Source organism: Chiloscyllium punctatum, chromosome 36 (genome assembly GCF_047496795.1).
Source record: "Chiloscyllium punctatum isolate Juve2018m chromosome 36, sChiPun1.3, whole genome shotgun sequence".
Lineage (NCBI taxonomy): Eukaryota > Metazoa > Chordata > Chondrichthyes > Orectolobiformes > Hemiscylliidae > Chiloscyllium > Chiloscyllium punctatum.
In genome coordinates, this window is record NC_092774.1 from 70,450,974 (window position 1) to 70,474,195 (window position 23,222).

General features: G+C 44.3%; 1 long non-coding RNA gene across 1 annotated transcript; it reads left to right on the plus strand.

The window, feature by feature from the left end:
- The first annotated feature begins 80 nt into the window (after positions 1–80).
- LOC140460653 (uncharacterized) lies at positions 81–23,182 on the plus strand. The gene is made up of 2 exons (XR_011954259.1): positions 81–612; positions 22,836–23,182. It is a non-coding gene; the product is annotated as an uncharacterized lncRNA (long non-coding RNA).
- Positions 23,183–23,222: the final 40 nt, after the last annotated feature.

The window sequence follows — 23,222 nt, forward strand, 5'->3', positions numbered from 1 at the left end:
ACAGTGAAGGGCCTGCGAACCTCTCCACCAATCCCAAAGGCTGCGGTCGGTGCGGACGAATCGGAGAGCGACATTCCGGGTTGGTTCCTTTTTAACTGCAAAGCCGGCCGTTATTGGTCAGGTGGAGTAAGGTGCGCTCTGATTGGGCGGGGCGTGGATGACGCGGATCACTGAAGGAGGAGACGGAAAGAAGAAGAAAAACAAAGATGGCGGCGCGAGGCTGCGGTTTTCTCATCGACTCAGCGGGCGGTTTCTGACGGAGGGAGGGGGGCAGACAGGCATCGTTTACCTCAGAAAATACCTTTAAAATACATTTCAAATTAAAGTCGGAACTTTTCAAACAAAAGTTGTGAAGAAAAGGAGACAGTCCCCGGTGGTGGGGGGTTTATTGTTTATTTTTGTATAATTTCCGGGGCCCGGGAAGGGGGAGGTGACGGTTACCGGGTGAACGAGAAAACAAATTAAAAATGTCGGCGGTGGAGGAGAGAGAGCCGGCGCCCGCGGCTTCTTCGGCGGCGGCCGGAGCCCAGGAGCTCAACAACCCCCCGGAGCTGGAGGAAGGTCCGAGCTCCAAGAAGCGGGGGGTCCGGCTGGAGGCTGGATTTGCTCAAGGCTTGTATCTATTAACTTATTTAAATGGTACCTACTGTATGGGGCTATGGTTTACATTAAAACCGGAGGATCATGTCAGAGTGTTTGTTTATATTTAGCAGTTGTAGTTGGTAAAATACACTCCCTGGAGGAGCACCTTCTATGATGCTGCATTTCTTACCTTCTGCCCTTCCCCCATTTGTTATCTCACATCTTGATTTTACATTTTATTTGGTCAAATTTAATTTCACATTAATCAGCCTTGGTATTCACTGTGTATTATTAATTAATCTGTTGGATTGTTGTAAAACAAAATTAATGGTGTAATTTCATTTATGATATCTGAGTTTGACATTGAATGTGCAGGTGTGAATACCAGTAAGTTGTAAAAATAAATCAAGAGCTTGTCCTTTTTTAACAAAAAGAGGAGTTTAATGATATTATTGACATTGTCTCCTTTGAGCATGATGATTCAAGTCTGACCAACAAACCATTTCATGCAGTCAATTAAAGTCTAACTAAAGTTTAATTAAAGTCTAAGAAAATAATTCTGGCAGGCTAAGATTTATACAACCCAAAATACGATTGATTATCTTGTGTATTCTTACCTTTAAGCCGTATCGGAAGGCATTGCGTGACAGTTTGAGACTGAAACATGGCTGGAAAGAATGTAGATTGATGAGGAAAATCAAATGGCAGAGTCTGGGGCCACAATCTATCAGTCTGGCTTGATTGCATGAGTGGTGGTTCTTCAAAACCACCTTCCAAGCCATGACCTCAACCACCAAGGACAAACAAGTGTGAGCACAGCATTCTGACTGCGGAATATATCACATTACTTCTGTTATTGACCAAAATGCTAGAACTCACTCCTAAACATTGTGGTAGTCCACGTCATATTTGTGAAGCAATTTAAGAGGCAGCTCAACACCACATTTTCAAGGACAATTTGGGAAGAGTTGTTGGCACAGTCAATGATATTCACATCTCATGAAATTTTCAAAGAGCCCAGGGTGTTGGAGGCTGTATGTTAGCATGGAAAGAGGATTGGCTAACTACCACAGTTGTGGTAAGGGGCATGATCAGGATGGCAACTTGTTACTAGCGGTGTACCACCGGGATCAGCGCTGGGGCCAACATTATTTGCAATATATATGTATGAATTACTCGGATAAGTAAAGCAAACGTACTATTGCTCAGTTTGCAGAAAAGATAGTTGATGTGAAAGCAGGTGGCGAGGATGACATTAGATATCTGGAGAGGGATAAAGACAGGTTAAGCAAATGAGTGAAAGCTTGGCAGATGGGAAAATGAGGTAATGCAGTTTGTCAGGAGGTGAAGAACTGAATATTAAATGGAGAAAAGTTTAGAATAGAGGAATTTGGAATCACGTCCACGAATGTCTTCATCCAATTTCAGTGAGTAATAGGGAGGCCAATGGGAGGTTGGCCTTTTCAATAGAGTATAAATGTAGGAAGGTTATAGTGAACCTATTTAAGGCCTTAGTCAGGCCACAACTGAATACTGTGAACAGTTTAGGGCCCTTTACCTGAGGAAGGATATATTGGCATTGGAGGCACTCCAGAGAAAGTTGACCATGATGATATCAGGGATGGAAAGAATGTCTTATGAGGAGAACTGAATAGGTCGGGCCTGTACTTATTAGAAGTTAGAAGAATTAGAGGTAACCTTATTGTCACGTACAAGATTCTGAGGAGACTAGACAGGCGAGATGTGGAAAAGTGGGTGAGTCTGGGACCAGAGGAAGTAACCTCCAAATAAGAGATTGCATGTTTAGGACAGATAGGATTTCTCCTGAGGGCAGTAAATCTGTGGAACTTGATACCACAGAGGGCTGTTGAGCCTGGGTTGTTATTTGCATTCAAGGCTGGGATAGTTGTTTTTTAATCAGTAAGTGATTTGAGGATTATGGGACAATGGCAGGAAAGTGGAGTAAATGTTTACCAGAATAATCGTGATCTGAATAAATGGCAGAGTCAACTCAATGGGCTGAATTGATTAGTAAATAGTAAGGAGGAAAAGGATACAACTGGCAATTAGAGACCAGTCAGTGTTGGGAAGCCTCGAGATTGTAGGGAGTTGGTGGCATTTGGGTATTGTTACTGGATTTAACATCTGGAGTTTCAAATTGATGCTGCTATGGCCCCAATGCAATTTGAAATCAATTTACGTATCTGGAATACAAAGCTTATCGCTGCTTTGGTGATCTTATCAATTGTCATAAGTACCTATCTTGTTCACTAATAACCTTTTTTTTAAAGGAAGGAAATCTTCAGTCCTTTCCCAGTTTGGTGAATGTGTCACTCTTGATCCAAAGTCATGTGGTTGACTCTTAACTGCCCTCTGAATTGGCACTTGGTTTTTTTGGGAGACAAAGTGTCACATTCCATGAATGAATAAAGAAAAATATTCAGGACAAGATTGTCAATATCACTGTCAGTGAAGGGACGATTGTGATCTAATGATACTGGTTAAGTAGCCCAGAGATCTGTCTTCTGAGAACAAAAATGAAAATCCCATCATGGATGCGAGTGGACTTTATTTTCAATGAATAAAAAGATCTGGAAGTGAGAGTTTGTCTCAGTACTGGCAACCAGAAACCATTATTGGCTAAGACAATCAATTACAGATGTTGGAGATCAGCAACAAAAGGCACAATTGCTGGGGAAACACAGCAGGTCTGGCAGCATCTGTGGAAAGAAAACAGTTAATGTTTTGAATCCAGCCTAATTTTGAAAGGCCACCAGACTCAAAACAGTAACACTGTCGTCTCCTCATAGATGCTGCCAGAACTGTTGCTTTTGTCCAATCATTACTGATTGTCGTGAAAATGTTCTTTAAGGGAGGGAAATCTACCATTCACAACCCTACACACGCGTGTGCATGCTCACATCATGTGACTCCAGATCTACTACAATGTGGTTGACACTCAACTGCCTTCTAGCATGTAGCCAATTGCTCGGTCCAAAGGCCATGATGGATAGTGAGCAAATGTTGGACATTCTAGCAGCAATCCCATCCCTCAAAATATTTTCATATATATTATAAAGCATAGGTTAATGAAGGACAACCAAAATAAACTGCTATGGGAAAGTCATGTCCAACTAACTTGATTTGCTTGTAGTTATAAATATTGTTTTAAAATCCTCTTCAGAGAGGACATTGGTTCCATCATTGTTGCAATACTGCATGCAATTCTGTGCTTTCTGCTACAGGAAGGGTATTGTGAAACTTGAAAGGGTTCAGAAAACATTTACAAGGATGCTGCCAGGGTTGGAGGGTTTGAGCGACAGGAAGGGGCTGAATAAACTGGGGCTATTTTTCCTGAAGCTTTGGAGGCTGAGGAGTGACATTAGAGACATTTATAAAATCATGAGGGGCATGGGTAGGGTAAATAGGCAAAGTCTTTTCCCTTGGGGTAGGGGAGTCCAAAATTAGAGGGCATAGGTTTAAGGTTAATGGCAAATGGAGTTTAATATAGATAAGTGTGAGGTCTTACATTTTGTATAGTCAAATCAAGGTAGGAATTTCATGGTGAATGGCAGGACCTTAAGGAGTGTAGTGGAACAGAGGGATCTTGGAGTACAGGTTCACAGTTCTCTGAAAATGGAGTCACAGGTAGAAATTGTTGGGCACACTGGCCTTCATCAGTCATGGAATTCAGTATAAAATACCGAATTAGAGTCGAGATAAGCACCAAATAATAACACATACCAACAAGCACCAAATCTGTTTCATATGCAGTATTTCAAACCAAGAGATGTAGGTGTGCAGGTTCATAGCTCCTAGAAAGTGGAGTCATTGGTAGACAGGGCGGTGAAGAAGACTTTTGGCATGGTTGCTTTCATCAGTCAGAGCACTGAGTACAGGAGTTGGGATGAATTGTTGCAGTTGTCACAGAGTCCACACAACAACAACAAGACGTGACCCTGCCCTCCCCTGACTGACTGTCCCTTTGCATATCAGGGGGAAGACACCCCTTTAACTGTGATGATCAGGAAACATGCCATCCTTCAAAAAAAGGGCTGTGTTCACAAATATTTGGACAGAGGAAGGAAGTTGCAGTCTGGGTGAAGATCAATCTTCAATCAGAGAGAGAGGAAGAGCAGCAGCAGCTTCAGAAGTTCATGGTCCAACTTCTGAAAAGACCTTGTCTGATTTGCAGTTGTTTCTGGGCTTGTAATATCGTACTGCAGCATATTGTAGATCTTCAGTAAGAGTGTCAATACTGCACTACAGAGGTCCATTCAGCAACTTGAGTCCATGTGAACTCTTCGTGGAGGTATGCAGTCTGCCCCATAACCGTGTTGGTTTACAGTTACATATAGATCTACACAAAGATCTTTGGGATTGAGAGGAAAGAATGTTCCACAGTAACTAGAATTACGTTCAGATTTTCTATCATGGACTGACTGTGATGACCTTTGCAATCACTTCACAGGAATATTCCAAGAGAAGAATTTGGTGGCAGAAATCTCAGACCAAACATCACATTAAAGTCTGACAAGTCACTTGATTCACGAGGACTTGGATATTGATGGCCTTGAAAACAAAGGGGAGAAGGTCTGTCTGCTTAGTTAGGTTTTAAACGTCAGTGTGACTGGAAACTCAGAGTCTCACATACCCACACACCAGAGTAGTGACTGGAACAAGCTTTACAGACTGAATGAGAGTGTTCCAATTATCGGAGGGTTCACCAGTAACACCACACATATGCTGTAAGCGTGAGTGAGTTTTCAACTGATTGTTAAGGTCTGAGACAGATGAGGGCACCTGCACCATGGAGAAACCGTGGAAATGTGGGGAGTGTGGGAATGGTTTCCCTTCGCCATCTGAGCTGGAGATTCATCGGCGTTTGCACACGGGGCAGCGGCTGTTCACCCGCACTCAGTGCAGGAAAGGCTTCACTCAGTTACACTCCCTCCTGGCCCACCAGTGTGTCCACACCAGCAAGAACCCGTTCATCTGCCCCGTGTGTGGGCAGGACTTCACTCAGTCACACCACCTGCTGCCGCACCAGCGGATCCACACCGGGAAGAAACCGTTTTCCTGCTCCGTGTGCGGGAAGGGCTACACCCAGTCGGATCACCTGCTGCTCAGCTTCCGTGTCCACACTGGGGAGAAGCCGTTCACCTGTCCCATGTGGAGCAATGACTTGTGCGATTCCTCCACCCTGCACAAACACCAGCGCATCCACACCAAGGAGCGGCCGTTCACCTGTCCAGTCTGTGGGAAGGGCTTCACCCAGTCGTGCAACTTGTGGAGACACCAGCAACTTCACAAGTGAGATGGCGCACGGTTTCGGGTTGGATTCTGCTGTTACAGCTGCTGAGAGTCACATCTTGAACCTTGTTTAGTGGGTGAAGTGGGAGGGGTAAGGGGTTCCTTTATGCTGACTGGCCGCGCTCTCACCCACTTTACTTCCAGTGGGGGCTGACGCTCTCTCAGCCTGGGATTGCACCTTCCCTACGGAAACAGTCCACAAAAGCAGCTGAAGTGCAGGTCGATCTGAAATAGATACATTTGTCTCTGTCCCATTGAGTCTCCAGCACAGTCGATCCAATTGGCCTCTGTCAGTGTTTATGCTCCATCTGAGCCTCCACCCACCCCTTCATCAGCATACAGGTATCCCCTGCTTTTTGAAAGTTCACTTTACCCCCTATCCCCTCCCCGCCCGAGCCTGTGCCAATTCTTAATCCTAACTTAGACCTTCTATTTCTTGCCGATGTGTGGTTTCTGTCCCTGTATTCAACTCCCATTCATGTGTCTATCCAGATATACCTTAAGTGTTGCTAAGGTGCCTCTTTCCACTACATCCACTGGCAGTGTATTCCAGGCATCCACCATCCAACTGTGTGAAAAGTGTTCCCTTTCAATTCTCCCCCAGACTGTCCCCCTCTCACCTTGAACCTGTGCCCTGTTGTAGTTGACTTTTCCACCCTGGGGGGGAAAGCCTCCAAGTATCTAACAGACTATCTGGCCCAACACCAAACACCCAAAGAATAATCCACACAGACCCATTTCCCTACCCCTATTACTCGACATTTACCCCCTGACTAATGTACCTAACTTTCACATTCCTAAACACTGTGGGGCAACTTAAGCACGGACAATCCAACTTAACCTGCCAATCCCTGGGCAGTGGGTAACTTAGCATAGCCATTGCACCCTAACCTACACATTTGGATTGTGAGAGGAAACCGGAGGAAAGCCATATCGACACAGGGAGAATGTGCAAACTCCACACAGACAGTCACCTGAGACTGAAATCGAACCAGTTTCCCTGGTGCTGTGAGGCATCAGTGCTAATGATTAAGCCACCATGCCGCCCCCGTCCAGCCAATCTGTGTGTCTCAACATTTTGTTGAGGTCATCCCTCCACCTCCATCTTTACAGTGAAAATAATCCAGGTTTATCCCATCTCTTCTCATAATGACACCTCCAGACGAGGCAATGTCCTAGTGAACCTTCTCTATACCCTCTCCCCAGAGCATCCATGTCCTTCCGGTCGTGTGGCGACCAGAACTGCACGCAATATTCTGAATATGACCGGAATAAATAGCTGTAACATAACTCGCCAACTCTTACACTCAAGGCAAACGTGCTGTGTGCCTTCTTGATCACGTTACCCGCCTGTGTTGCCACTTTTGGAGATCTATATGGTCAAATTCCTCTGTATGCTAGTGTTTCTATGTGGTCTGAAATTTATCATACAATTCTTGTATTTCCTATGTATCTGTATCCAGCTTCACCTTAATTGTATTCCTCTCTTTATCTCTTTTCCCCCATCCTCACCCCTCCACACATCAGCATATCATAAGGCTATAGCAGCAGAAATCATGCCATTCAGCCCATTGAGTCTGCTCCACCATTCAATCATGGCTGATAAGTTTCTCAACCCCATTCTCCCCGTAACCTTTGATCCTCTTGATACTCAAGAACCTAGTTATCCCCATCTTAAATATATTCAATGATCTGGCCTCCTCAGCCTTCTGGGGCAGTGAATTCCATAGATACATCACTCTCTGAAGTTCTCCTTATCTCTGTTCTGAAAGGTCTTCCCTTTACTTGAAGGCTGAGGAGGAGGCAGAGAGGAGCGTGGTGTGCACCTGTAAACTCTAGAACTTCCCTAACTTCACGAGTCAACAATAACGCTTTCTGGAGTGAGAAACGAAAGGGCTGACGAGAAACTGACACCACAGGAAGTGAAATTAGGCCATTCAGCCCAATGAGTCTGCTCCACCATTCACTCATTCTTGAGTATCAAGGGGCTCAAAGGTTACAGGGAGAATGGGGTGAAGAAACATATCAGCCATGATTGAATGGCAGAGCAGATTCAATACGATAAATGGCTTATTAACCATCCCTGGGAAGAAGGAGGCAACACAATAAGTTGTTTCCTGGGACAGGTAAGATAATGTTATTTAATAATGGTGTGACAAAAGGACAATTAATTCTGCCTGTAGAAGGAAAGCCCTGACATAGAGGGGTTAATTGCAGGGCAGGCTGTTTCAAACAGACAGCTAACCTTCAAGGATAAGAAGGTAAACTACAGACCTGAGGTCTTTAGCAATGTGAGGTGATGTTAGAGTCTTAAAAAAAAGTCACACCACAGATTTGAAATTGAGGAACCGCCACCAAAATTCAACTCCAGAATGCAGCTGTACTTAGAAGAATAATACTGCATCAAACCCCTGGACACTTCCAGAGATGGGCACTGTCGGTGGAAACCCAGTTACATTCAGCCATCAACTGGGTGATAGCCAAGTTTGGGGGGGTGAAGCTGAATGAACTTGAACTTTTATTTGTGGTTGCTATGTGCAATAAAGTGCAGATCATTGTTTCAGCAGTTGATTCTCTGTGCGGTTTCTGAGTCAGGAGCCAAATTAAGGTGATTCACCCACAACCACACCATGAGGCTGGGATTAATATTGACTCCATTGCTTTCAAGAGAATGTCATCAATACTGTTATAAAGCGAAGGCTGAACCCACCCCCCCAACTTTCCAAGATCTCAAACTGAAAAGTCCAAAGAGTGGCACATTGCCCTTTAATCTGTAAAGTCAGTGTGATAAGTGGTGTAACCTGCTGTAGTGTTAAAAGTAAATCCCTGACACTTTAAAATCAACAATCAGCAATTTATTTAACCAACTCTCACGGTGAACAAATGAACGAAATTACTAACAAACTGAACAAATCCTTCTTAACTTCTGAGTATTCTGGAATAAATCAAGATTCTTCTGGTATGCTATTCCAATCAATACATGTCCCACTCAGATAACACAAAATAGCCTGGTTATAATCTGAGAGATTAAATTCTATGTGTCTTCTGGAATATTCTGTGCCATCTTCTGTGGGGGATGCCTCCTCCGATTCCTCTGTCAGGAATGTCCTTCTCTATTTTTCTAAATGATGCTTTCTCTAATACACAGATGACTGAGAGCACCAATTCTTTATGATAGGATTGGTCCTGTTGTCAAAACTTTAGGATTTAAATTTAATAAGTTTTTGGTAGCCAATGGGGCTGATTTAAATTGATTGGTGAAATTGAAAACCTGTTGTCTTGGCCTGCTAACTGTACAGCCCTTTGATACAAATGTTTCAGTTCAGGTGCTTTCTGTTGTGATGATGCTGCTCCTTTAAGAAGATTATGTTGTTCTTGGTTTATTTTCAGGAGGGGTTGTAAAAGGCAGAGCTTATCATTCGTCTAGGATTAAGGATTTCACTAATGGTTAACAGATACTGGCTAAGGCAACAATCAGGGAAAAGGGTTTGACATTTTATTTTCTAAAACACTTCTACAATGAAAGGGCAGTTGTCCCATTCTTTTCCTCTGGTTTGGGTTTTAGCAAGCAGTCTGTCTGAAGCTGCTGCAGGAAGAGATGTTTCCTGATTCAACAGATGTTTCTGGCTGACTCTGAAGCTTCAGGGAAAATAGTACCAGCGTATTCAGCCTCTCCCTGTAGCTCAAACCTTACAGCCCTGGCAACATCCTTCCAAACCTTTTCTGAACCCTTTCAAGTTTCACAATGTCTTAAAAGACGTCAACTTTGCTTGACTAATGTGGGAGAATTTTCTGCATGATGCGTTCTGTCTGAAAGAGCCCTCCCCTGTGCTGTGACAGAGCTGCAGTGACTTTCAAAAGCCTGACAAATGCTATTATCAGTCAAAGATTGATTGGGCGAAGCTTCTCAATCACATCTGGAAATGGAGAAAGTGTTTTTAATGATGAGACATGAATAAAGGCTGCATTAAGTTTTTGTTCTGAAGATTTACTCATACATCTCAAAACAGAGCATATGAACCCCGTCACAAGAAGTCTACGGGAATATAAGACACCAATGCCTATTTCCTGACCAGGACAGACTTTGCACAGAAAACATGGACATTTTAAATGAATGGGGTGCCATTCGTTTTAAGATCAGGTGAACTTAAGAGGCACAGCATTGGCTTAGAAATGAGAGATCCTTGACACTCACACACACACACAGCCAAAATCATCACTGCCATTATTATCAAATCAGAATTTAGGCTGGATAGGCTGGGATGTTTTTCCACTGGAGCAGAGGAAGTTGAGAGGCAATATTTTCAAACCATGAGGGGTAGAGTTGGCTTAATGGTAGCTGCCTCTTCCCTAGGGGGTGAATTTCAAGAGCAAGGATGCGTTTTTATGGTGAGAGGAGAAAGATGGAAGAAAAGATGTGGGGCAAAATATTTACAGAGTGTAACCTGGTGTTGTGTGACTTCTGACTTCTTCAACTGCGCATTCATGTTGAACTTGATGGGATACTTTATCCAACTCGGCGTAGTTAAATCACATCGCTTGGAGGGGTTCATTTGAAACCTTTCAGGAGGTGAATTCGACAAGATTGAATAATTCAAAGTTACTCAATTCTAAACTTACATCAGGACCGGTAGTCATAGAGAGGTACAGCGCGGAAACAGATCCTTCAGTCCAACTCGTCCACGCTGACCAGATATTCTAAATTAATCTAGTCCCATTTGCCAGCACTTGGCCCAAATCCCTCTAACCCTTTCTCTTCATGTCCCCAACCAAATGTCTTTTAAATTCTGTAATTCTATCAGCCTCCTCCACTTCCTCTGGCAGCTTATTCCATACGCGCACCACACTCTGCATGAAAAGTTTTCCCTTTAGGTCCCTTTTAAATCTTTCCCCTCTCACTCTAAACCTATGCCCTCTCGTTCTAACAACATCCTGATAAATCATTTCTGATGGAGATGTCAACGTTTCGGGTAGAGCCCTTCTTCAGTCCTGAGGGATAATACCTGAAATGCTGACTTCTCCACCTCCTGGTGCTGCCTGCCTTGTTGTGCCCAGCCTCCTGTTTGTCTATTTTAGATCCCAGCATCTGCAGTTTTTTTTATTTTGTCTCTAACAAATGGTGGAGCAGATTCGATGGGTCAAAATATCCTAACTTCTGCTCTAATGGTCTTGTGAACTTAGGTTTGTGCGGGTCCTGGGCTCAATGAGCAGCAGCGCCCACTGGAAGCAATGTTCACAGAATCATAGAATCCCTGCAGTGTGGAAATGGGCCCTTCTGCCCAACAAGTTCAGAGCGACCCTTTGAAGAGTAACTCACCCAGACACATTCTCCTACCCTATCACTCTGTACTTACCCCTAACTAATGCACCACACCTACACATTCCTGAACACTACGGGACTATTCAGCTTGGCCAATTCGCCCAAACATGCGCACGTTTGGACTTTGGGAACACACTGCAACACGCAGAGGAAACCCACGCAGACAGGGGGGAATGACATGCAAACTCCACACAGACAGTCACCCTGAGGATGGAATCAAATCTGGGTCCCTGGCGCTATGAGGCAGCAGTGCTAACCACTGAGCCACCACCCCCCTTCCCCCTCCACTCCCCCAGTAGAAAACAAAAAAGCCTACCAACTCTCCCACTACACCCCACTGTCAGAAAGGGCAGGAGGTTCAGTCCTGGGGGTGACCCTCAGCAGCGTTACCGGCAGAATCTGATTGTTGGGAGCATTGGTGCTCCGCTGGTGCTTGTTCAAGCTGCAGGACATTGTGAACCTCTGCCCACACTCGGGGCAGGCAAACGGCCTCTCCCCAGTGTGGACCCGCTGGTGCGTCAGTGGAGTGGAGGAGACAGCAAAGCCCTTCCCGCACTCGAGGCAGGTGAATGGCCTCTCCCCAGTGTGGACCCACCGGTGTGTCAGCAGGTGGGAGGCCTGGGTAAAGCCCTTCCCGCACTCAGAGCAGCTGAAGGGCCTTTCCCCAGTGTGGACCCGCCGGTGCTTCAGCAGGTCGGAAGAGCGTGTAAAGCACTTCCTGCAGACAGAGCAGGTGAATGGCCTCTCACCAGTGTGGACCCGCCGGTGGGCCAGCAGGTCAGAGGAATCGCTGAAGGCCTTCCCACATTTGGGGCAGGGGAAGGGCTTCTCCCCAGTGTGGACCCGCCGGTGAATCACGAGGTGGGAGGAGCGAGTGAACACCTTCCCACAATCGGGGCAGCTGAAGGGTCTCTCCCCTGTGTGCACCCGTCGGTGCCTCATCAGGGCAGAGGAATCACTGAAGGCCTTCTCACACTTGAGGCAGCTGAAGGGCCTCTCCCCTGTGTGCACCCGTCGGTGCCTCAGCAGGGCAGAGGAATCACTGAAGGCCTTCCCGCATTCAGGACAGGAGAATGGCTCCTCCCTGGTGTGACTGCGCCGATGTGTCACCAGGGCAGACGGGACACGGAAGCCTTTCCCGCAGTCGCCACACTTCCATGGTTTCTCCATGGCCGAAGCTACAGTTCCAAACAAACGCGTGAATGTCCCCTCCCTGCCTTGAATTCCTCTTTCCAGGCCAGATAACTGATTCAGGCTCCACACTCAGTGCGTTGCTGTAACAGTAGTGTCTCTCTTCCAGTCCCACTGATGCTGAAAACGTACTGAAACAGGAACCAATTGGATCACAGTTGAAAGGTGTTGCAGTCCCGATGGACTGAGTGACTCACAAATGCTGGAGAATCAGAGTCGAAATCTGCGGGTCAGGCAGCATCTGAGGAGCAGGAGAGTCAATGGTTCAGGCATAAGCCTTTCATCTGTTGATTTTGATACTTCATCTTCAGATCAAATACTCTGAAAAGAGATTACAAAAGTCATCACTGTCAGTCCACAAAACTGAAAGCACCATCTCTCTCTCTCTCTCCCTCTGTTCTAACTCCATTCTAATTCTCCTCAAAGTGTTGATTCAGGATCTGACAGGGACAGAAGAGCAAAACAGTCACAACTGACACCTCTCTGAATTTTGGATACCTCCACCTGAAAATTAATATCTTCCACGACATTGGGATACTGTTGAGAGTGAGCAGGTCTGATTTTTGGAAGCAAAAATATAATGTGTAAATTCAGGATGAACCTGCAATGCAGCTTGACAACCAATCAGACACAAAATGGTTAATGTGCCCCCACGGGGGTGGGGGAGTTTTGGAATGAGACATCAAGGCAACGACACCAGAGAGAAATTGAACAGACTGGCGTGGCAAACCAGAGTCATCCAGATATACAGCACAGAAACAGGTCCTTTGGTCCAACTGGTCTATGCTGACCAGATATGCTCACCGAATCTGGTCTCATTTGCCAGCATTTGGCCCATATCCCTCTAAACCCTTCCTATTCATAAACCTATCCAGATGCCTTTTAAATGTGTCATAATTATACCAGCATCTACTATTTCCTCTGGCAGCTCTTTCCTTACACGCGCCATCTTCTGCATGAATTGCCCCTTAGGTTCCTTTTAAATCCCTCGCCCCCTCCCCAGGCCACCTCACCCTTAACCTATTACTCTATAGTTCTACACTCCCAGAGAAAAGACCTTGTCTATTTACCCCATCCATCCCTCTCTTGATTTTATAAACAATGAAAGCATCAACGGCTCAGGGCGGGGATGGGGGGGGGGGGGGTGGAAGAAGCCGAATGTGCTGCAGCCCATGCAGAAGGAGAGGACACAAAACCTTGAAGCTGCAATGAGGAATACTGCATGTGCTGTACTTGTACCTGTTGATTTTATTTGTGGGAATCAAGTGCATTTTAAAAATAAAAACAAACAAGATATCTATCCCTCCCCTTTCCCAATCTCCCAATGCTGTCCTGGATACAGAGTGAGAGAATTGGGAGCAGGACTTGGCAATTTGAGCCTGCACCAGCATTGAACAGATCATAAGTGGATATGAATATACCTACAGCCAGGTGGATAGATTAGGATTTCTTTCACTGGAGCAGAGGAGATTGAGAGGTGACCTTATAGAGGATTATAATATCATGAGGGTTACAGATGAGGTGAAAGGCAGGTGTCCTTCCCCTGGGGTCGGGCTTTCAAGGTTAGGGAGCAAAGTTTGAAGGGGAGAGGAGAAAGATTTTAAAAAGACATGAAGAGCTCCATGTTTTTCTCACAGAGAGTGGTTTGTGTGTGGCATGAGTGTCCAGAGGAAAGTGGATGCATGTACAGTGACAATGTTTAAAAGACATTTGGAAAAGTACATGAATAGGAAAGTTTCGGAGGTATATAGGCAAATCATTGGCAGATGGGACTGGTTGGGTTTGAGAAATTAGTCAGCATAGACTAGTTGGACCAAAGGGTCTGTTTCTGTGCTGTATGACCCTGTAGCTGTTCTGTACTGGTCTTAAAACCATTTTCTCGGAAATCCAAGATGGCGGTGGTTTAAGTGGTCTGCTGTGGAGGGCTCTGTTTCATACCACCGGCAATGTGGACTTTTACCCCTCCCCCCACCTCATTAACCATCTGTAGGAGAAAAGAATTGCTAACATGAACTTACTGAACGTCTGGAGCTGCTATAATTGTGGTTTGACAGCTTTAGGACCAGAATGAAAGCAAATGAAGGAAAGGAGCCGACAGGGGTGCAGCCTGCAGGGCATTCCCCTACTGCATCGGGGGTGCCTGGAGCCAATGCTCAAACTCCCAGGGCAGTCCCTTTGGATTTAATGGGGCAGCAGCAGTTACTCTCGGAGTTTGCCAAACTCTGAGAAAAGATTGAAGCAGCGGTGGAACCATTATCTGCCACGCTGAAAAAGCATAAACAGGAAATTCAAATGTTGGCCCGAAGAGAATAGGCAGCAGAGGAGAGGACCGTGGCATCGGAGACCGTGGAGGAGGTCTCAGGAGGAAGGATCTGAACGCTGGAAGACCAGGTTCGGGTCCTTCAGGAGCATGTGGACGACCTGGAAAACTAAAATAGAAGAAAAATCTTACAGTTCCTGGGTCTTCCGGAATGTGACGAAGGCAAAGACCTTATTGGATTCCTGGGTCTGGAGTTGGAGTCGGGCCTGTTGTGTGTGGAGCGGGCCCACCGGATCGAAATGCTCAGGTCCAGGTCGGACCCGCAGCCCCGCGTGATCCTAGTGCGCCTCCTGCATTACAAAGTTAAAACAGTTAGTGATTGAAACAGCAAGAAGACTGGGAAGAGGTCCACAGACTTTAATGCACAAAGGGTCAAGAATAATATATTTTCAGGACTTCTCAGGAGCCTGGATTAAGAAAAGGGCATTTGATGAAGTGAAGAGAAAATTAAGGGATCTGAACATACAATATTCCTTGAGGTCCCTGACCTGATTGCGTTTCACTCATGGAGGGACGGTATATAATTTTGATTCAGCAGAAAAGGCGATGGACTTTGCGAATTCTCTGAATTAAAGAAATCGAGTCAGGGTGAAGGCGGGAGGGACATCATTACAGACAATGCTACTTTTTTGCCCCTTTTTGTGGTTCTCGGCTTTATACGTACTGCCCTGACAAAAAACTGGAATTATTTAGTATATCGGTCAGTTACGTATTGTCTGGGGCCTTTTTTTTACTGCTGTCCTTTTGTTTTTGGATTGTGGGTGGCTATACCTGTACTTAAGATGTATGGAGAAGGGGTGTGGGGAGATGGGTAGCCATGTTAACTCTCAGAATGTAAATAACATGTTTTTTTTCAATCTGTGAACTGCCTGGTGTTTGGGGCACAGCCTCAGTGGAAAGGAGCCAGGATGGTGGCAATGGTGGGGTTTGGGGAGGGGGGGGAAGAGATCTCTACATAATTGGGGGTTATTTGAGCGTTTGCTTCAGTTATATGTGGTAGTTAGATTTTTATTTATCGTAGTTTTTAATAGGAGCAGTTTTTAGACTTTATAGAGTTAATGTCTTTGTTGCTCACTGCACCTCGGATAAGCTTCCTCCTCATGGGAAACCATGGGCTGCCCTGGATGACCATGGCTACTGATTCGTTCAGGTGGTGCACTTGGAATGTAAAAGGGAGCCATTCCCCCATTAAAAAGAAAGGAGGTGCTGTCAAGCCTCAGGAGGGAAAGGGTGGACACATTTAACTGATAAGGAACATCTGAAACTGCAGCAAGGAGGTTATGATAGGGTATTCTTCTCCTCCTTTAGCTCCAAGTGTAGAGGAGTGGCTATACTGGTAAGAAGGAAGAACCTCCCTTTCCAGGTAATTGAGCAAATTAAGGACAAACATGGACTGTCCGTCATTCTTAAAGCTCTAATACATGGAGAAGAGTATGGCGTCCTGAATGTGTATTGTCCCCCCGGTGCACCCTCTTAAATTTATAATTGATGCAGTTGCAAAATTAATGAGTCTTGGGGTATGCCGCATGGTCATTGGAGGGGATTTTAATCGCCTAATAGATCCCGAGGTAGACAGGGTGCCAAGGGGCCAGGCAGGTACACCCGCGCAATCTCAGCAGTTGGTGGACATGTGTGAGGAGTTGGGATTAGTGGATGTGTGGAGACATCTCCACCCTAATGGAAGAGACTTTACTTTCTCTTCCAAACCACACAAGTACCACATGGGAACTGACACTTTTTAATGCCATTGGATTACTTGGACAGAACATTGGCTTGTGAAATTGGCAATATAGCTGTCGGAGCATGTGCCAGTGTATTTTGAAGGTAAAATCAAGAGTGGTGGAATGGATGCACAGCATTGGTGCATGGACCCATTCCTGTTAAGGGATAGCAAATTTGTTGAGTAAATCACAGGAGTTCAGAGCCTTCTGGGATATCAACTCGGGTACGGCCAGTAATTCGGAAATACTATAGAAGGCCACTAAGCCATATTTATGAGGCGTGATTATTTTTTATTCAATGACTAGAAGGACGCAGAGGAAGGAGCAACAACAGTGTTGGAGACCCGTCTGCAGAAAGCTGAGGAAGTATATTATAATAGGACTTCACTGGTCAAGCTGCAGCTCTCCGGGCTGCTCCCAACTCATTGCACACACTAGGGAAAAAAAGGTCTGCTTTGCGCAACAAAGATTGTTTGAATTTGGAGATAAGCCACGTAGATATCTCACTAGAAAGAAAAATGCTTCTCAATCTATTATGTCTGTTAGAGAGAAGGCTGGCACAGTTACTCGTGAGTTAAAGAAGATTAATGTTAGATTGAGGGAATACTTTGCAGAGTTATATCAGTCAGAGGGAGATGAACACAGTACAGCGAGAATGCAGGCCTTTTTTGAGATCCTGCACCTCCCTAGTATAAACGCGGAACAGGTTTCCTGTTGAATGGGCCTATGACGATACAGGAGGTGCATGAAGCAATAAAACATCTCCAAGGTGGCAAAGCACTGGGGTCAGATGGATTCCCAAGTGAATTCTATAAGGAATTCATAAATGTGTTGGTGGAGCTACCTCTGGGGATGTATAGCTATTCATATGCACAGGATTATCTTCCGCCCTCTCTTAGGGAAGCTAATATCTCCCTCATTTTAAAGAAGGGGAAAGAGCACAAAGAATGTGCTTCATACAGACCCATTTCACTGTTGAATGTAGATTTTAAAATTCTACCCAAGACGCTGGCCCTGAGGTTGGAAAAGGTGTTGTTCTGTATTGTGAAAGAAGATCAGATGGGCTTTGTTATGGCCGTAGCTCCTCCAACAATATCAGGAGGGTACTGAACATGGTGCAGGTATGCCAGCAAAGGTTGATCCTGGGTTTAGTGGCCTGCCTAGATGCAGAAAAGGCATTTGACCAGATAGAATGGCTATACCTGTTTGGGGTCCTCAAGCGCTTTGGTCTGGGGACAACCTTTGCTAGTGTTGTATAATGATCCTAAGGCAGCAGTCATCACAAACGGCACTAAGTCAGATAACTTTAATCCTGGGAGAGGTAGTAAACAGGGGCGTCCTTTCACCGCTGCTATTTACCTTGGCAATTGAGCTGTTAGCTGAGGCTATCAGGAAGGACCCTGAAATAGTGGGGCCAGGAGTGGGAATGGGGGAACATAAGATTACCCTATATGTTGATGATGTCCTTTTGTTCTTGGCCAATTTGGAGGAGTCCGTTCTTCGATTGATTCAAACAATTTGGCAGTTTTTCGGGCTGCAGGATCAACTTTACAAAATCCGAAGCCATGCCGATGGGGTGGGGAGGTGCCTATTCTGAATTTGTGGAGGTGCCTGATCTGAAGGATGGAATGTAGTTCCTGTTTAGATGGTCGTCAAAAGGGTTTTTGTATTTGGGAATTTCTATTACCCCTGCCTTCCACCAGCTGTATAAAGCTAACTATGTACAATTACTGCAGAGGATAAAGCAATTTTTGCAGAGGTGGGACGGATTACCGTTATCATGGTTAAGCCGAATATCTCTGATTTAAATGAATGCTCTTCCTCGCCTGTTGTACGCCATGAGAATGCTCCCGTTGTTGTTACCCAGATGAGTATTACTGAGGCTCAATGGTTGGCTGGGTTCTTTTATTTGGTGTCACATGTGCCCCCTAATTAAGTTTACCAAATTGCAGCTCTCACAGGGTGAGGCGGAGTGGACCTTTTGGACTTGAAGAGATATCAAATAAGCGCTTTCTTAGCATATGTGGGTGACTGGGTACGGGGGGACTCGGAGTCGATTTTTCTTGACATTGAAGCATTGCAGTCAAGATGTCCCCTCGTTAATCTAATATTCATTGATAAGATGAAATCCGAGACTGAGCAGTGTAAGAGTACAATCATTTTAAAAACAGTGAAAGCCCGAGGATAATGAGGCAAGACAAGGGTAATTGGCTGAAGACCTCGCTGATTACCCCACTGGTGGCAGCCCAAGGATTTAAACCTGGGGCAATGGACTCCGGCTTTAAGTCATGGGAGAATAAGGGAATTTTCTGTAGGGAAGATTTATTCGAGGGTTAGGTCTTGATGTCATTTAGCCAGCTAAGTCAGAACTATGCATTGTCTAATAGGGATGTTTTCCGGTACTTTCAGCTAAGGGATTAAATACAGAGGAAGATCACACTCCTGGCTCAGCATTACAGGTCAAATGTGGAGTAAAGAGTACTCTGGTGTACAGGCGCTCTTTCAGTTAGTACGTTGTATCATTTACAGAAGGGGATGTGGAGGGACTGTCTCGGATGTGGAATCAGGAGCTAGGATAGGATATTTCATTAGAACTATGGCAAGATATATGGGAAAATATCAGGAAAATTTCAATATGTAACAGCACAGGGCATGCAATTGAAAATTTTACACAGGGCTTATGTGGAGCCAGAGAAGCTAGCTAAGTTCAAGAGAGGAGCATCACCAGGGTGTCTCAAATGTAAAATTAGTATAGTCACTCACACACTGCTATTGGTCATGTTGTAAGATCCAGAGATGCTGGAGTGCTATAGTAAGGGAGCTGAAGGACATCCTGGGGGATTGAAGTTAAAGTGAATCCGGTATTTCTTCTTCTGGCGTTGCCAAATTTGCCTTCTGTCAGAGAACACAGGAACAGACTGTGTAACATTCTTACGCACTGTGCAAGGAAGAACATTTTAATTAATTGGACGTCAGAAAAACCCCCAGGGCTTATGTGGTGGCATATGCTAGTGATGGAACATCACCCCCAAGATGACCTCACAAATATGGTGCACCACAAAACAGTAGTTTTACAAGACGTGGCAGCCCTTTCTAAATTATATTGATGCAGACTGATCAGCAGAATTAATTAGAGCTGTGGTATAGCTGTGGGAATCAGTGTGGGCGCTCATGGGGCCCTGGGAGGGCAAGGCTGGGTGAAAAGAATACGGGTACAATAACTGGTGCTCCAATGGATGGGAGCCTTAATAGAGGTGTGGTGAGCAAAATAGAATAAAGTAATGTGATAGAATTCAAATTAACTTAAATTATTTTTTATTTTATTTTTATTCAATTTGATTGTAGTTTAGTTTAAGCTAAGTTTGTTCTAGTAAAATAATAGGTAGCTCATTATTAATCGTATCACAATATGATATTCTCGTACTGCTATTTTTTTGTATTTTGGTATTGTTCTCTTTTGTATATAGAGGTGTTGTGAGAGATTTGAAACAGTTTTGAATGAATATATTTTTTAAAAAAAATTTCTTGCCTTCCCCCATAACTATTTTTGACACCCCCTGCAATGGCACGTGAACTCGCTGGTGCCTCCACAGGTGGCAGGAGTGGGTGAAACCCTTCCCACACTCTGAGCGGCTGAAGGGCCTCTCCCCAGTGAGGACCCGCTGGTGGGTCAGCAGGGTGGAGGCCCGAGTAAAGACCTTCCCGCACTCGGGAAGGAGTGATGGCCGAGTGCCATTATTGACTGCACTATCAACCCAGTTCCGGGGACTCCCAGGTATGAATTCCGCTGTGGCAATTGGTGGAATTGGAATTCTGTCGGAAACCTTGAGTTCAGAATCTATAAATGAAACCATTTTCATGGTTTGGGGGGGGGGGGGGGTGAATCCCATCTCATTCACTCACATCCTTTTGAGGAAAGGATTCACTCAGTCACCCGAGCTGTATCCTTTACCTGGTCTCACTGACAGGTGACTCCAGACCCACAGCAGTCTTGTTGACTCTACACTGTCCCAAATCTCCAACCACCCTCCCCCAGCAGATGGGCTGGGAGAGTCTTATATGGAGATAGGGTCTGGGTTGAAATTGCTGAGTGAGGTAAGACTTCCTCTGGATGAAGGTTGTACCAAGGTTCCAATTACAAAGGGACAACTTGGTGGTAACCAGTAGTAAAGGAAGTAAGGTGGGGTGATGTATGCGCACTTTGACCCAGAGTTGTTTAAAAAGCAGCTACGTTTTCCATGGCTTTTACTGGGGAATCGGAAGCTGTAACAAAGTTGTGTCATAATAAAGGTTACCTGAACTTACCGCCAGGCTCAAGCTCTCATTAAAAGCTTTGAGCTCCAGGAGGTTTTTGTTTTAAAGCTCCTCATTTCTTTCAGGCTCCTGCACTAAGTTTCCAATGTCGTGTATCAGATGGAGCAGTGAATGAGGAGCTAGTATCGTTAGAAATTGTAAACGTTTCAGGAGCGCAGGTACTGTGTTGTTACATCAGCGTTGTAAAGCTTACTGGCAGCACCGGGAGGGGTGGGCTGTATTCACTAGAAACGATATGGAGGAGCTGGTATTGGACTGGGGTGGACAAAGTTAAAATTCACACAACACCAGGTTATAATCCAACAGGTTTATTTGGAAGCACTTGCTTTCGGAACACTGCTGCTTCATCGGTTAGCTGTGAGAGGTATGAATAAAGGGGAGGGCTTGCATTTTCCTAAAACAAGGAAAGGCAGGACTTGTACAGTTAATGGTCGGGCCCTGGATCATGTTGTGAAACAGAGAAATGTCGGTGTGGAGGGGCATTCAGATACATCGTTCCTTGAAAGTTGCATCATTGGTGGACAGGGTGGTTAAGAAGGTATTTAGCACCATTGCCTTTATTGTTCACACCACTGCGTAAACGAGCATGTTGAGGTTGTACAGGATATTGGTGAGGCCACTTCTAGAGTACTGAGTACAGGTCTGGTCACTCTGTTATTGGAAGAATACTGTGCTGTATATCTCTATGACTCTATAAAAAGAGCCATTACAAATTTGATGGACCAAACAACTGCCTTTTGAGAGAGATAAATGGGAGCATCAATATTTTAAACTTCCAATTTTTGTTCTCCTCCCAAAGTCTCTGTTTTGTCAGGAGACAGTGTAAGCCAGTAGGCCTTGCAATTCAACCTCATCTTATCCTCACCCACTATTCAACGGAAATTAAGGGATGATGAAAAATACTGGTTTTTACCAGTGATCCTCTCATTCCATGAACAAATAAAACAGATTATGATGCTGCCATCACTGCATGTGTCAGAATTAAGTGATCAGAAAAATTCTGAACTCCCACTACTCACCGTTTGTGCACAATGCCATCATGTCTACTAATTCTGATCATTTCAATTGATATTCAGTCTTTCCACATTAAGAGCAGCCACGGTTTATGTTTCATTGGCGATTCTACATGTTGACTTTCTATTATAACAACGGCAAAGAGATGGTGATATGTATTTAATCTTTAGATTGGTTGTGTCATTTAATTGTGAAACAGATTGAAAATTCACAACTTCACCAAATGCCAAAACGTTTTTTTTTTAGGATGTTTGGGCACGAGCACTGACAAATAAAATATCAAAGAATTACAAAGTTATCAGGAGAGCTACATATCTTGTTTAACCAAATACATTGCACTTTGCTGAAATTCTCTGCACTGCCAATAAATATTCACTGTGTACCCCTTATTCAACTCATTCAAGAATTTCAAATTGAGCTTGAGGTAATTCAAGAGCAAATGGCAACATTTGTTTGTTAATACACTCACCGTAAACTCTGAAAGATTATTTTTATCAAAGTCACAATGTTTAATCCCAAACGGAGCAATTAAGTGCAAAGTTACTTTCAACCATTTAATAAAAGACTGCAAATTTTATTTCCTATGAAAAACAATTTTATAGTTTTGATAAGATATATTAAACAAAATAGCTTTCCTGGGTGTCAATATTTACAACAGTTATGCAGCTATTATTTGGCAATTGACCAACTAATTGAAATAATTTCAGAATAAATTAGCTGCTTCATTATAATACATTAAGATATTTTAATAAAGTCATGAAAAGGAAAACTTTAACACAAAGTTAAATAAAATACAAAACCATCTTACAGAATTCAATTCAAATCATATCTGTTGAATCACAAAAAGATGATGCTCAATGTACCAAATGACAGGCAATCACTGGTAATGAAGGAAAAACATTGTAAAGAACATATATATCTCAATTATATCTTAAATGAATATCTACTCTGTCTTGGACATTAATGACTGAAATTTTTTTTGTCAAATTGAAAACTACAATAGCAAAGCTTTAGAAAATCCATCACTGAGCTCAACCTCGAATCAATGTTTTTTTTTCAGGAAATCGTTTTCAGATTTCAGGCTTCTCCAGCTACAATTAGCACGAAGGGAAGGTTAGGCACAGTGCGGAAAGGATGAGCAATAGCAATATCTTGGCTCTCACCCAAGTATTCTCCGAAGAAGAAAGAAATGCATCTGGATGGGGATATGAATAAGGAAGGAATCAGAGGGATATGGGCCAAATGCTGGCAAATGGATCACTAGATTACTTTAGGATATCTGGTTGGCCTGGACCGAAGGGTTTGTTTCTATGTGCTCATTACAGATACTCCTCTTCTGTGATCCCTAGTCATCTCCCCATACCAGCTGTACTTTTCATGAAATAAATTGACAATTGTTGACTTCTATCAACCTCTTCAATCCTGAGAAATTTCCTCTCTCTGCAAA